Consider the following 13,761-nt stretch of genomic DNA (forward strand, 5'->3'; position numbering starts at 1 on the left):
CACCCCATCCCATGGGTGGTCTGGTGTTTCTGGGCTTCAGCATCCCAGGGTGGTGCTGGTGCCTCCAGCTGAAGAGAGTGGTGAAGCACTGTTGTGTTTCAGGACAAGGGAGTTTGGGGAATGAGGATCTAGGTCCTGGGGGATGTCTATGTGGACATGCAGGTGCATTGGTGAAGCTGCTGGAGATGCTGGTGGTGACCTTTCAGAGACATGGAGGGCCTGCAGTGCCATCATTCAGGTCCTATATGTACTGGGGTGCCTACAAAGGGCACGGGCAGAGCTGGGGGGAGGCCAGAAACTGAGGGGGAATGGGACCGCATGGGCTTGGATGAGCTGGTCCTATCCACACTCCTGACACAGACCCTCTTCCCTCCTGCATCTGAGCTGAGGAGACCATTGGCCACCACCATGAGATGGGTCTCCAAGTATTTGGGCCACCCAGTTCTCCTCTTCCTCCCACCAGACTTGCCCTTGCCCCAGGTTCACTGCAACCCCATGCACCCAACAGTCAAAGAATCACAGAATGGTTTGGGTTGGAAGGGACCTTAAAGCTCATAATCCTCTGCCATGGGCAGGGACACCTTCCACTACACCAGGTTGCTCCAAGTCCTGGCCTTGAACACTTCCAGGGATGGAGCAGCCACAGGTTCTCTGGATAAACACAGGGGTGCTCACACAGAGTCAGTGGTGGAAGGACCACTGTGCAAGGACAGGGCTCTCATCGGCATCATCCCCATTGACCCCAGGGCTGCTCAGCATCCCCCCATGGGCTGTGGGGACTCTCTGGCCCCTCTTCTCAGCAGCCACAGCCCAAGAAAGAGCAGGGCAGCAGCACTATTCTATGGGCATGGATACCCATCAGGGCAGGGCTTCAGCAGCACATGCTCTCTAAAAGCAAGTACAGCCTTCAGGAGAGGCACAACGTGTCTGTGTTCCCCAGAAGTGCTGTGCACAGCCTTCTGGGTCAGGGGACCCCAGAGTTTCCTTTGCACCTGATTTCTCCTCCACTGAACTGGGGCACCTAAAACTCTTTGAGGAACTTGGAGTTGGTGATTGACATTCTCCATTTATCCATTTATCCTCCCAGGTGGTTCTTCCTTCTTGTTTCAGCTCTGCCATCTGGGACTGCTGAGAAGGGATGGCTCCCAGCTGGCATCCCAGTGTCCTGCTGGGGAGGATCAGAGACCACCACATACCCCATGGTCTGTGCTGAGAAGAACTCTCCCCCTTTGGCTGGGGAATGTCCTAAAATCCTGGCCAAAGGACTGGAGGAGGCCACTGCAAATTCACTGAGGCTGATGCCTGGAGGACTTTTCCTGACTTCCCTTGCTTGTGCCACCTCAGCATCCAAAGCAAGAATTCACTTTTGTTATTCCTCTCCCTCTTCCTGGCACAGCCAGCTGGAAACCAGGGACTACACACGGGTTCTGCAGTCCCTGGGACACTGCAGCAGGGCCACCCTGAGCTGGTGCCAGGGCAGTGGAGGCACCATGGGGTTGCTCAGCGATGCTGCTCATCCCACCCTGCAGCTCTGGGCAGGGCTTGGTGACACAGCCATAGCCTGGGGGAGCTGCAAATCCAGGGGCACTGCCACGTCCACCCACTCACACCCAGCCCAGGCCACCCTATTGGAAGTGGGGAGCATTTGACACCACCGGGTGCTGCCACAGGGCAGGGGGACTCAGGTGGCAATAGGGGACAACCTGGTGGCTACAACCAACAGCTTTGCAAGGGCAAGAAAGAGATCCTGCAGCGCAAACTCGCCTTGCCACTACAAAGGCATATGTTTTCCAAAATAGCTCTTCAAGGAAAAAAATATTAATTCAGCAAAGGGTCTGAAAGGACTTTGGCACGCTGCAGTGCACTCCCGTTTCCTAGAGCACGGCTCTCCCCCCGTGCAGCAGCTGGATGAGCCCAGAGAGCTGGGAAACGCCGTGCTGGGACCGGCTGCTGCCGGCAGCGGATGCCTCGTCCCCACACGGGAAGGGCCGAAACGACCACGCATGTCTCCATCGCTGGGTTTTTAATGAACAGGCCTTTTCCCAGTATTCAGCTGGCCAAAATGTTTGAGACTCAACGGCAGCTGAGAGGAGAGGCCAGGTTTGCAAGTTCCGCTCCCACCCCGGCCCGCCCCGCTTTGGGACTGAATTTTGCAGCTGGTTGAAATTTTTCTCATTTCAATGCGCCAGTGGACGTTTTTCATGAAAACCCAGAATTTGGCCAAGGAAAGACACAAAATGTGAGAATATTACAGAAAACTCAATGCTATTTTTCTGTGTTGTCCAGCCAGCTCCACTCACGAGAGACCACAGGAGCCTGGACAGCTGAACCACAAGCTGAGTGGACAGACAGATCGATTCAGATGTAGATTATTTTCCATCATTTTGCTCTTGGCAACCAAAGTCCACATGAATAAAAGTTGACTGAATCCCACAGGAAAACACCTCCCTCAGGTGCAGCATGGTGAAGCAAAAAGCATCCTGCTTGGTCAGTGGGGCACAGCTCAGTGCTGGGCTCTGGGAACAAACTGCTTGGTGAGGAGCTGAGCCTCTAAGAAGGGGCAACACCTGCTTGGAGAGACAAGACCTACTTATGTGGTCCCTTATCATGGTCTGACCTTGTGTCCTGGCTCTCCTTATTCCCCTGGTGCTCCCTGGTACACAGAGCAACTTCTCTCCATTCTGCAGTGCAGATCCACGTGGCTCTTCACAGTGGCTCCAGCTGTCTGGGAGCAGTGCTGGTGGCCCTGCCAGCCCGTACTCTCCCTGCTTCTGTTGTTAATAACATGGAAAAGTCATACCTTGCCTCCTCTGGACACGGTGTACTAGGGAACAGTGGCCTTTGTCATTCCTCAAGGTGTGGTGTCTCGTCCAACCAACCTGCTCAGTGTCCCATCCTCTGTCCCGGCCCTGCTATGCTCTTGGTACCACAGCCCTCTGTCCACCACCCCTTGCCCAAGCAGGTGTTTTACTAGGCCCTTTACAACCCCCACAAGCCTTGTTAACGTCCTAAATTTTGCTTCCTAAGCAAAGCTCAGCCTCTGCATTTCCCAGCCCTTCTCCTGCTCTCCCAGTCCCAACCAGAGCTCTTCCACCCACCCAGAGGGGCTGCAGGACCAGGGCAGCGTGGACTTTTCCCACTCCTGACCATGTCAAACAAGTGTTTGGGGAGTGCAGCTGCTCCAGCCCCTCCTGTCCTTGCAAAGCAGCGAAAAACATGCTGTTCTTCCAAGTGCCAAGTGTATTTTTACAAGCCAAGGGGGCACTTACTACATCAGAGTTAATCACCGTGTCATTCATTCATTTGTTCATTTATTCCTTCATCCAACTTGTCTCTCTTCCTACTCATCGTTCCGAGGGCACCATTCCCTGGTTACACACCCCGTGCTCCCCCTGTGCACGGGATATCCGGCACCGCGCAGGCTGCGGGGTCGTGGGGAGGGGGGCTCTGTTCAGCAGGGCCTGGGGAGCAGGGAGACAGCTTCCCACGTGGGCTGTGCGGGGGGAACATGAGGAAACCATTAATTGATGGGCTGGCCCGCGCCGTGTTTTCCTAAGGAAGAGCCGAAGACGGGGAACGGCTGGGGTCAGCGGGGCACCATCTGGAGAAACCCGTCAGCTCCCTCCTGCCAGGTTTTTCCCACCTCAGCAGTGATGGAGAGGATGAGGCAGAAGGGCAGAGCGGTCCCCACCAGCACCTTGGGGATGGGGGGACCCTGCCCTAGCCCACGACCTGCACATGCCTCTTGTTGGCTCCAAGCACGTGCCAGGAGCTTTGCCCATGGCACAAAGAGGACATCCTGCCCAGGGATGCTGCTGCCCCAGCAGAGCTGTGCTGCTCCCCCTGCAATGGGCTCAGGCTTCACTGCTCAGCTGCCACCACAGTCTCACCACTCCCAGTTCATCCTCTGCCAGTTGTGTCCCAACCCATGGGGCACAGGACCCACTGGCATTGCTTTTTCAGAGGAATGCTACATTTCCCTAAATCAATGATTTCTCTGTGTGGGGTAGGATCAGTCCCTCAGTATCCACTCAGCATCCATCAAAGCCAGTCCTCTGTTTACACAACCACTGTGAGACTCAATAAACGGACAATGTTTTCATCTTGGACAAGATGCTCTACCCCAAAAGCTTGGAGAACCAGCCTCTCCACTGTCAAAATAAACACCAGACGCTGTCCCACCGCCCCCCCCCACACACACACACAGTGCACCCACACGGTGGGAAATATCGGCTGTGGTTTACTGGGAGGAGCAGGGAGACGTGCACTCCCAGAAGATTGCTGGCACTGGGGCAGCTCCAAGGAGGGACTGCCTGTCAGAGAGCAGGCAGGGGCCAGCCTGGGTACACACAGCTACCAGCTGACCCCTGGGTTGGCCACAGCATGGGCCACAGTCCTGCTCACAGCACGGGGAGAGAGGGGATGGAGACTTGGCAGCTCAGCACATCCGAGGGGTCTGGAGGAGCCTGGATTGGGCCTCTCCCCAGCACCAGCATCCCCACAGAGATCTCTGCAGCAGCAGTGGTTAAAGCCAAGTGCCTCATCCTGCCTGTCCCCTGCCTGTGTCCTGCCAGACAGTGGGAGCAAAGCTTCTCCAATGCTTAAAACTCCAGGACTGTGCGATGGGTCACTCACCCGACCTCATGGCCAGTTGAGGCTTTTGGTATGTGGTGACTCTCGAGTGTCCCTTCCCAGCCCCGCTGGCCACCCATGCTGTGATCCCCGTGGCCCTGCACAGGGTTGGGGCTGCTCAGGTCGGCGCCCTGGGAGCCCTGGGTGCTCCCCATGCCGTGGCAACTGGGCTTTGCTCATCCATCAGGAAATCCAGCAGACCCTGGCAGGCTCTGACTGGCATCTTGAGCCAGAAATCAGGTGGCTTTGGCCAGTACACATATATGGAGTTTCCCACTATCCCTTTTCCAGGAAAAACAGACAGCACCTGGAGCTGGCAGAGAGGTAGGGTGGCCAAAGGGGGCCTGTGGGGTGGCCGGGCAGTGCTGTCCCCAGCACCAGCAGGGCTCAGCCATTCCCCTGCCCTGCCCAGGTCTGAGCCACCGGCAGCAGCTCCAGGATGTTGGTCCCCAGCTCCATCCCCATTTGTTGCTCCAGCACTCAGCTCCTCACTTCCTGAGCAATCCCTCCCCATCAACCTGCTGGCTGTGTGGAGAAATTCCTGGTCCTGGCCGTTCTGCAAAATTAGCTCTCAGGGAACGCCTGGTGAAACCGCAGGGCCTTCGTCTGCTCCGGGTGCTTTCAGACTTTTCCCTGGCATCCAGCGGGACGGCCATAAATCTCTGCTACTGCCTCCGAGTCGAACATTTCCTCCGAGCCCCATTATTAATTTTCTGAAAGATCCCATAAACCCCCAGATGGAAAAATATGGAGATATTTGCACATGTGCCGTAAAACACATTGCCCATCTATTTCAAATGGATGTGGCAATATATAAAACATACTTAGGGCATGAGCCAGGTTTCACGGTATTTAAACAAGGCAGCATGATGTAATTGGAATTTACAGTGTAAGAGCAGATTGAAGCTGGGTTGCGGGTGTGTACCATATATCTTGGATCTCCTGAAGATTTGGCCTGCTTCAGAATGCCAAATGCCTTTTGTACTTGTCACCTATATTTTAAGTGGATGAACAGCTCCTTTCGTGAAATATAATGGCTGGAAAATATATTTTTTTTTTTCCATCTGAATTTCACGGCCTCTCTGGAGGGGAGAGACCTGCCCCGTTCCCTGTAAACAGCGTGGTTCCCAGGGATGCAGGTGTCTCAGGGCTTTGCTTCCCTCGTCCCCCTGCCCAGAGGGCTCCTGTCCCTGAGAACACCTCTCTCCTGCCACCACCTCTCCCACTACATCATCTTCATGGTGGGTGTGAGAACCTGGTGCCAGGTTTGATACCAGGTCGGATGAGGACCTGAGCAATGTGGTCTGGTGGAAGGTGTCCCTGCCCATGGCAGGGGGTTGCAATGAGATGCTCTTCGAGGTCTCTTCCAAGCCAAACCATTCTATGATTCTCTGATCCCCTGGAGCAGGTGATGAGCCTCCAGCACTGCTCCCTAATGCTGGGAAGAGCAGCCGAAGCTCCATGTGCTGCTGGCAGGGGCACAGGCAGGAGCTGCTACAGGAGAGAGCAGCCCATGGAAGAGGTGCCACCATCAGGTCTCCAGAAAAGATGTTCTGGGGAAGCCTGTGAGATGCCTGAACCATCATCAGGGGGAGTGGTGGGCATCACTCCACAGCCAGGCGATGGGAGGATGATGGGAGAACAGGGAATGCTCAGAAGCCTCCACCAACAAGGCTGTCCCCAAGCTGTCCTCATGACCAGTGCAAGCACCCCTCTGCCCCCCCTCCCAGGACAGGTAGGCACATGTGCACAGCAAAGCTGGGAACTTTCCAGTTCCAGCATTCCAATTCCTCCCAGCAAGGTCCTGATTTCTCACCTCTCCTCACACTACTCAGACCCCGTGGTGCTTGCCAATGTTGGGAATTTTGGGAAGGCGGGGGTCACCGGGGGGGCTGGTCTTGTCTGCTGCTCCCCCTCTGCCCTTCCCACGATGTTCACCCTCTGTGCCCTTCCCACGATGCCCACCCAGCCTGGGGGGACCCACCAGCACAGACTGGGGTCTGCGCCCTGGCATAGGAGGATGGTGCAGCCCCGTGATTGAGGGCAGACAGAGAGTTGTGTGCCCTGTCTGAGGGATAAGTGTACCCCACGGCCTGGAAATCTCCCAGAGCTCCCCCAGCCAAAGGGAAAAGCAAAAAAAAATGGAAACACAAAAGACACCAATGCATGAAAACCTGAATTTTACTTATAGAAGAACTGGTGGCTCCATCCTAGCCAGTGCCTCTGGTGGGGTATGGGCATAGAGCTGAGGGCACCCTGATCCCCAAGAGTGCCAGAGTGCTGCAAGGGACCTGAGGTGGCTGTGGGCACTCAGGGGCAGCCCATCTGCAAGCCTGGGACAGCAAGGAGGAACCAGGAGCCAGAGCTCCCAGGCCTGCCAGCTTCAGGCAGGGCTGGGGCACCTGGTCTGCCCAAACTCACTGTCCTGCTCTCCACCCTCCTTCGAGCATCCAGGAGGTTTGCATAAAGAAATTTCTGAAAAATTAATAAATCAAGTCCTTCCCTTCCGGCAGGAGGAAAAGCCCTCCAAAAAATGTCAGTTAGAAATAATCCGAGTGATTTGTTTGGAAAATTCTGAAGTGCAGGTCCTCCCGAGAGCCAGAATGGTCTCTCGGCCTCGCTCTGCAGAGCCAGGAACCAAGAGCCAAGACCCAGCTCCAGGGCAGGAAGCCTAAAGGCTCCCATAACCACGGCTCAAGCTGGAGCCCAAAGGAACTGCAGGCCACCTGCAGCCAGGACAGGACTGGGACCCCACAAGCCCACCTGGAGGCTCCCCAGGGCTCTTGGAATGCAGAGGTTCAGACTCCAGGGGACTGGGCCAGGTGTTGAGGAGGGGACAGTCAGTTGGCTCAGTTCAGGCAAACTGGCTTTTTTCAGAGGGTACAACCAGTGGATTGGGGATTTTCTAACCAGCTCTTTGACCATCAAGCGTGGTGGTGATCGTGGATGAGACATGAGACTGGTGCATGCCAACTGCTGGTATGGAAAATAGGTTCCTGCTTCTTGGCAGCCCCTGAGCTGTCATCCCTTGGGATCTTTTCCTGCTCCAAAGCTCCAGACTTAATTCTGGCTCATGAATGAGCTGAACTGCTCTGCAGAGCTGTGTGAGCAGCCATTAGCTGGACAGCACTTGTGGTTTCTCGAGACCTCCTCTATCATTTTCTGAAAGGCTCTTACTGCCAGACAGAAGGTCTCTGAGGGTTTCTCGTGAGATTCAAGTGTGTACAGCACAGAGAAAACTCCTCAGCAAGATTGTGTGTGTGTGTGTGTGTACCTCCAGCCCTCAGACCTCTTGGAGACTCAGATATCAGAGGATGTTGAGCATCAGCCCTCTGAAAACTGGGAGCCTTTCCATCATCACCACAAGGGAGGCATCTGGAACCACTTCCCAGGCTGGAGAGCTTGGACCTCACCAGGCCAAAGCATCAGCCTCACCTACTGCTGAATTCTTGGCCTTCAGCTAACAGAGGGATGTGTCCTGCGAAGGGCTCTGTCGGCACCACGTGCTGAGTGCTGCTGGAGGGGTTTGGCTCCTCGGCTGCTCTGGAGCCACTGGCAAGTTTCTGGAGTGGGTTTAAATGACTGAGCCATCCAAACTGCCCCTCTCTGAGATGAGCTCTCCCAGGCTTGTTGGTGGCCATACAGAGGCTGTGGTCAGGTTCTTCTCTAGGCTGACTGCAGTGATCACCCCTGCTTTGGCTCGTTAACTAGAAGGGGAATGGAAAGGCAACAAAATGAGCTTTTCTTGTGCTACCCTTGTGGAGCTGTTTCTCAGGGTACCATGAGAGATGCAGGAAGAGAAGAAAGCAAATGGTTTAAGTCTTCAGCTCTACCTAAGGAATCTGCAAACTACCCTCCCACCACAGGAAGGGTGGCAAACCAGCTCTGACAAATGGATGGAGCTGGAGGTGATGGCTCAGGAGGGCACAGTGTGGGTAATGGGAGACAGGCACTGTGCTGGTCATTCTCTACCTGAAGAGACTGCAGAGGTGGCACCTCTGTGATATAAGAGATCTGTGAGGCCCTTGGCTCACACAGAGGGCACTGAGGCTGCAGACCTGACCAGGATAGACAGATCTTCAGCAGGAGCCAAGGAACACGATCGAGAAACCACGTTTCCTTATCTCTGGATCTTCCTTTCACGTTCTCATCACCCTCCTCCATCTTTCTCTCATTCATCTCTCTCACCTTTGACCTCTTCCCTCCTCCTGCCAAACTTTCTCTTTTCCCAAGTTTCTTGCTGTTTGGCTGCTCATTCTCCCACTCCTGTCAGGGATGATAAATCACCTCTACAGATGAGCGTCATCAACATACCAGACTCATCCTTCTTTTGACCTCCTCGGCTCTGAGCCACTTCCAGGAGGTAAGAACTGGACCCAATTACCCTGAAGAGGAGATCACCATCAAGCCATAGAAGCAGGAACTGGTCCTTTTCCCTTTTTCCTTCCAGTCACAAATCCTGCCCTCTCCAGTCCTGCATGAGCGGTGAAGACTGCCCATCCCTCCAGCCATCATGCTGTGCATCCAGCTGGGTCACCTCATGCTGAAGAGATGTCCATGTACACATGCCCCTCTCTTTCCCTTGATCTCCCTCACCTTTCTCCCCCTTTCCCTCCCCCTGCACACATCTGCTCACGCAGTTCCAGAGAATTCGTTTCATATCACCATTGAGCCGTTTATTTCTGTCCAGAGAGTTAAAAGCCTGTCTCCCTTGATTTAGTGAGTCAAGAGTGGCTGGGAGGGAGGGGGGAGAAGAAAAGAATGAAAGAAAGAAATAAAATAATGAAAAAAAGGTCTTGGAAACATCTGGAGTTGCTCTTAAGCAAGATGCAATATTCTTGGCCAGATGTTGAGTGACTGGCTTCTACTTGGGAAACGTCAACATGTCAGACATCGAAATCCCCACCCGACAGCACCTTCCTTCCCACCCTGCCCCTCTTCACCTCCTTCTTGTCCTGCCCTGGTTGTGCTGCCCACACCAGGGGGAGGAAGATGCAGTTTGTCTGGGACCTCGGTGGGTGTCACCATGAGGCATCAACAGGCCAAGCTTGTGACTTGGAAAACACAGAATCACCAAGCAGAGAGCTATGGAGAGGCTGGGAGAGCTCATGGTGGTGCTGCTTGTTGTTGCATGAGGCAGAACCAGGCAGCAGAGGATGTGCCTACAAGAGGGTCCAAGGAGCTGGGAATAGGGCTGCAGAAGGACAACCTGAGTGGAGGAGCCATCTGGAGTCTCTGGCAGCAAGGTTTTCCCAGCGAGGCAAAGACCTTTCAATCCCTTGGTGCACACAGCTGAGCAGACAGGCAGGAAGGGCACTGGCATGCTGGAGGCCTTGGAGCTGCTGGCCCAGGGAAAGGAGCTCCTGGACACACAAGTCCTACTGAATCATCAGCATCAGTGCAAATGGACCGTGAGGATTTATACCAGCCCCAAGGCTGGCTGGGCGAGCAGTGGGAGCACATCAACACACGCTGGTGTAGCCGAGGGGGTGACATCCATCCCGAGCTGGACATGCTCCATGTACTGTGACATCCCGCTGCCACAGCTGGAGGGGTCATCCCTCACGGGCTGGACATGGCACATCTGTTCGAGCTCTTGGGGGGTGCCCCTCTGCAGCACCCTGGACATGGTCCATCGCTCCCCACCCTGTGGTGCCCATCTATCATGGAACTGGCACACCCAGGGATCCCACACAGGGACGCTCGGGAGTTAAATATTCCTTCTGCCCATGAGTGGTATATAAATTATAGCCACGATGTGAAAAAGCAGAATGGGGAGTTGATCAGAGGAAAATACCCAGAGGCTGCTCAGAAGGAGGACGGGTACCCCAGGATAATAGTGGTCCCATGCCAGGGCAGCTCCTTCCCCATGCTGGGTGTCCTGCAGAGGCTGAGACCCATCCATCTGAGCCTGACCAACTCTTTGACACCTCCAGCCTCAGCTCCCAGTGCTGTTACTCCAAGGCCAAGCCATGGCCTCTTCTAACCTGCTGCACTTCAGCATCCTACAGCCCAGGGTGTGGGTCCAGGGAAGTCACCGCAGAGTCACAGAATGAGCTGAGTGGAAGGGACCCACAAGAATCATCAAGTCCAACTCAACCCTGCACAGGATACCCCAAGAGTCACACCCTGTGTCTGAGAGCATTGCCCAAACAACCGGAGCTTTGTCCAAATGCTTCTTGAACTCTGACAGGCTTGGTGCTGTGCCCACTGCCCTGGGGAACCTGTTCAGTGCCCAACCATCCTCCAGGGGACGAACCTTTATCTAAACCATTCCATGATTTGACCATGCTTCTGTCAGTCCAACCCCAGTACTGTCTAGGATCTTGTAGGTGTCTATCTGCTCCCACGTCGCCCTATTGTGGGTACCAGGAACCCAGGGTTTATGGCCAACTGTGTGGGTTTTTTGGGAGCTGGAATCTGTCCTCATGCCTCAGCCATGCCCAAGGACAGGAGAAGCTCTGCAAGGCTCACCCAGGGTCCCCCACATCAGCGGTTACACTTGGCGCACAAAGCACCACCGATGTTTCCCTACTGAGCTGGACTGGGTTAAACAGAGACCCCCCCTCCCTCCCAGTGAGAGTGGGAAACAAAGGGTGGAGGAGTAAAGCACAGCTGACCCAACTCCCCCTGCCAGACTGCCTGCACATGGTCACCTCACAGGCAGTGCATGGGGATGGCCAGGATCTGCCCCTGAGAGGCTCCAGGTCACAGCAGCAGTGCCCGTTCCCAGGCATACACACCTGCTCTCCCCAACTTCCTGCTAATGGAGGGTCCCAAAGCCCAGTCAGGCTCTTTGTTAATGCTTGAAGAAGCTGAGGAACCACAGCCAGAAGGAACATCTTCTGCCTCTTCGGAGCTAGGGACAGGGACCACCTTAACCTGCAGATCAAGGCACATGTCCAGGTCTGCCTGAAACCTTCCCTACACTTGTTTCCTTTTCCTGAAGCAAAAAATAATAGCTGGAAGGCTGAGAGCACAGTCACAATCCACTCCTGACACCTGTCCATCTCCCCATGGCCCAACAGGCCCTGCTCACCCAGCACAGGCAGCAGGACACACAGTCCTGCCATCTCTGCTGGTCCCAGCCCTGTGTGTCCCAAGCTGGGCTCCCCATGGCCAGGAGAGCAGGGACCTGCCCAGGAGGTGTCAGCTGTCCCACCTGATCAGCAGAGGTCTGCAGAAGGAGGGCCTGGTCCTCGCCAGGACCTGGTGCACCATCAGGGAAAGTCTGGGGGAGAAGGGAAGGCCACTCCTCAGGGGTCACCTTCTCTGGGTGCCCAGAGCCTTCAGCCCCCTGTGACAGCAAAACTTTGTGCTCCCTCCTGCTGTTCAGGGGGACATTTAAAGTCCTTCATACAGGGGAGGCTGACCAGGACACGACCTGCATGGAAACAGAAGCATCTCTGAGGATTAAATCGAGCTCTGGTCTCTTTTCTAGAGGAGCATCCTCCCCCCTGCCCAGGGAAGCCTCTGACCTTCTACCCCTGCACAGGGATGGAATTAGTGGGGTCCAGCCCCACATCACGTAGCGGTCCCTCTCCCTCCAGAGACAGAGGAGGGGTGGGGTGGGGTGGCAGTGGCAAGAACGAGCACCAGACAAACAGGATCGTCCGTGAAACCCGCGCTCCCTTCCCCGGGCAGAGGGCCGGGATGCCCGGCGGGATGGGGGCAGTGCCCGAATTCAGGTGGCCGCAGGGGGGGCGCGGGGCCGGGGCCGGGTAATGACAACCAGGTGAGCGGGGGGCGATAAGCCCCCAGGAATGCGGCGGCGGCAGCTGCGGGCCCGCGGCTCGCTCAGCCCTTGGATGGACCAATTAAGTAAATAGAAAATTTGGAGCGCGGGATCAAAGCAGGAGCGGGCGGACTTTATTTATATGGAAAAGGTCAGATTATATTGGCAGTTAAAGGTGTTAAAGGAGCGAGGAGGAAAAAAACCTTTCAAAAATATTGGCCCTGATTTGAGGTTTCCTGACGGGCGGGACGGTTTTTTTTTCTTTCTTTTCGGTGCGTTGGAGTGCTGGCAGCGCGCAGGGGGCGGCTGGGAAGGGCACGGCCGGCGCCGGGCTCGCTGCCCCTGCCCACCCACCTCTCTGCCAGCAGCACCGGCCCTAGAAACGGGGTCCCTCTGGCTCAGAGCCCGCGCCCCACCACGTCATTCTCTGTGGTTCCCCGAGCGGCCGGGGAGGTGGTCTCCAAAGTGGACCTGGTGGGCTCTGGACACTACCTCCTTTCCCTATTCCCCCCAGCATCTCCATCAGTGCCGGTCTGTGCACTGACGTGATGTCCCCATCCACCGGTGCCACCCTGGGTGTCCCTGGCTATCCCAGGTCAGTGTCCCACCACTGCTCTGCTGCCCTTTTGGTTTTCGCAGCTTGCAGAGGTGCAGCCCACCCGTGTAATGCCCCCAGGCAGGGGCAGAGGAGTGCCTGGCATCGCCTTGCTCTGCCCATCCTGCTCCTGGGGGGCAGGGGTGACCCCCGGGGCAGCTCTCATCGGTGAACCTAGGGGCGTTCCCACTGCCACCAGCACTGCCAGCAGTGTTTTGGAGCTGATGGCCAGGCTGCAGCTGGAATGGGTCCCCCTGGCTCCCACTCCAGGGCACCACCTTCCCACTGGTGCTTGGCCAGACCCCCAGCGCTGCAAATGGGGACAAACCACCTCCTTTAGCACCCCATAACCGTGGAAGCGTCATGCAAACCTCAGCATCCGGCATCCCCAGGCTTTGCTCTGCTTCCCAGAAGCAGCGTGGGGGTCCCAGATGGGGAAACTGAGGCAGGGGAGTGGGAGGGGAGAGGGGGGCTGTGGCGCGGGCGGTGGAGGGCGGCAGCATCCAGCACCAAGGTGGGGAAGCGGCAGGAGGGACCTGTGATGGGGGAATAGAAGAATGTGTTCGCCCGGGCAGGAAATTGTTGGGCTCGGCGAGCACGGGACCCGCCTGCTAAGAAAACAAGCGGAGACCGAGAGGCAGCGGGGGCGCAGCGCCGGCGGGGGGGGCAGGAAGGGGCTCGGGGGGCAGGAATGCCGGCTATGCTCCCGCTCCGGGCAGGTGTGCAGGACCCGCTGTCGGACCTGCTGCCGGACCCTCTGCCGGCCATGCCAAAGCTGCAGCTCGGCCGGGGGACCCCC

The sequence above is a fragment of the Myiozetetes cayanensis genome, unplaced genomic scaffold (genome assembly GCF_022539395.1).
Source record: "Myiozetetes cayanensis isolate MyiCay16 unplaced genomic scaffold, myiCay2020 scf20-37, whole genome shotgun sequence".
Classification (NCBI taxonomy): Eukaryota; Metazoa; Chordata; class Aves; order Passeriformes; family Tyrannidae; genus Myiozetetes; species Myiozetetes cayanensis.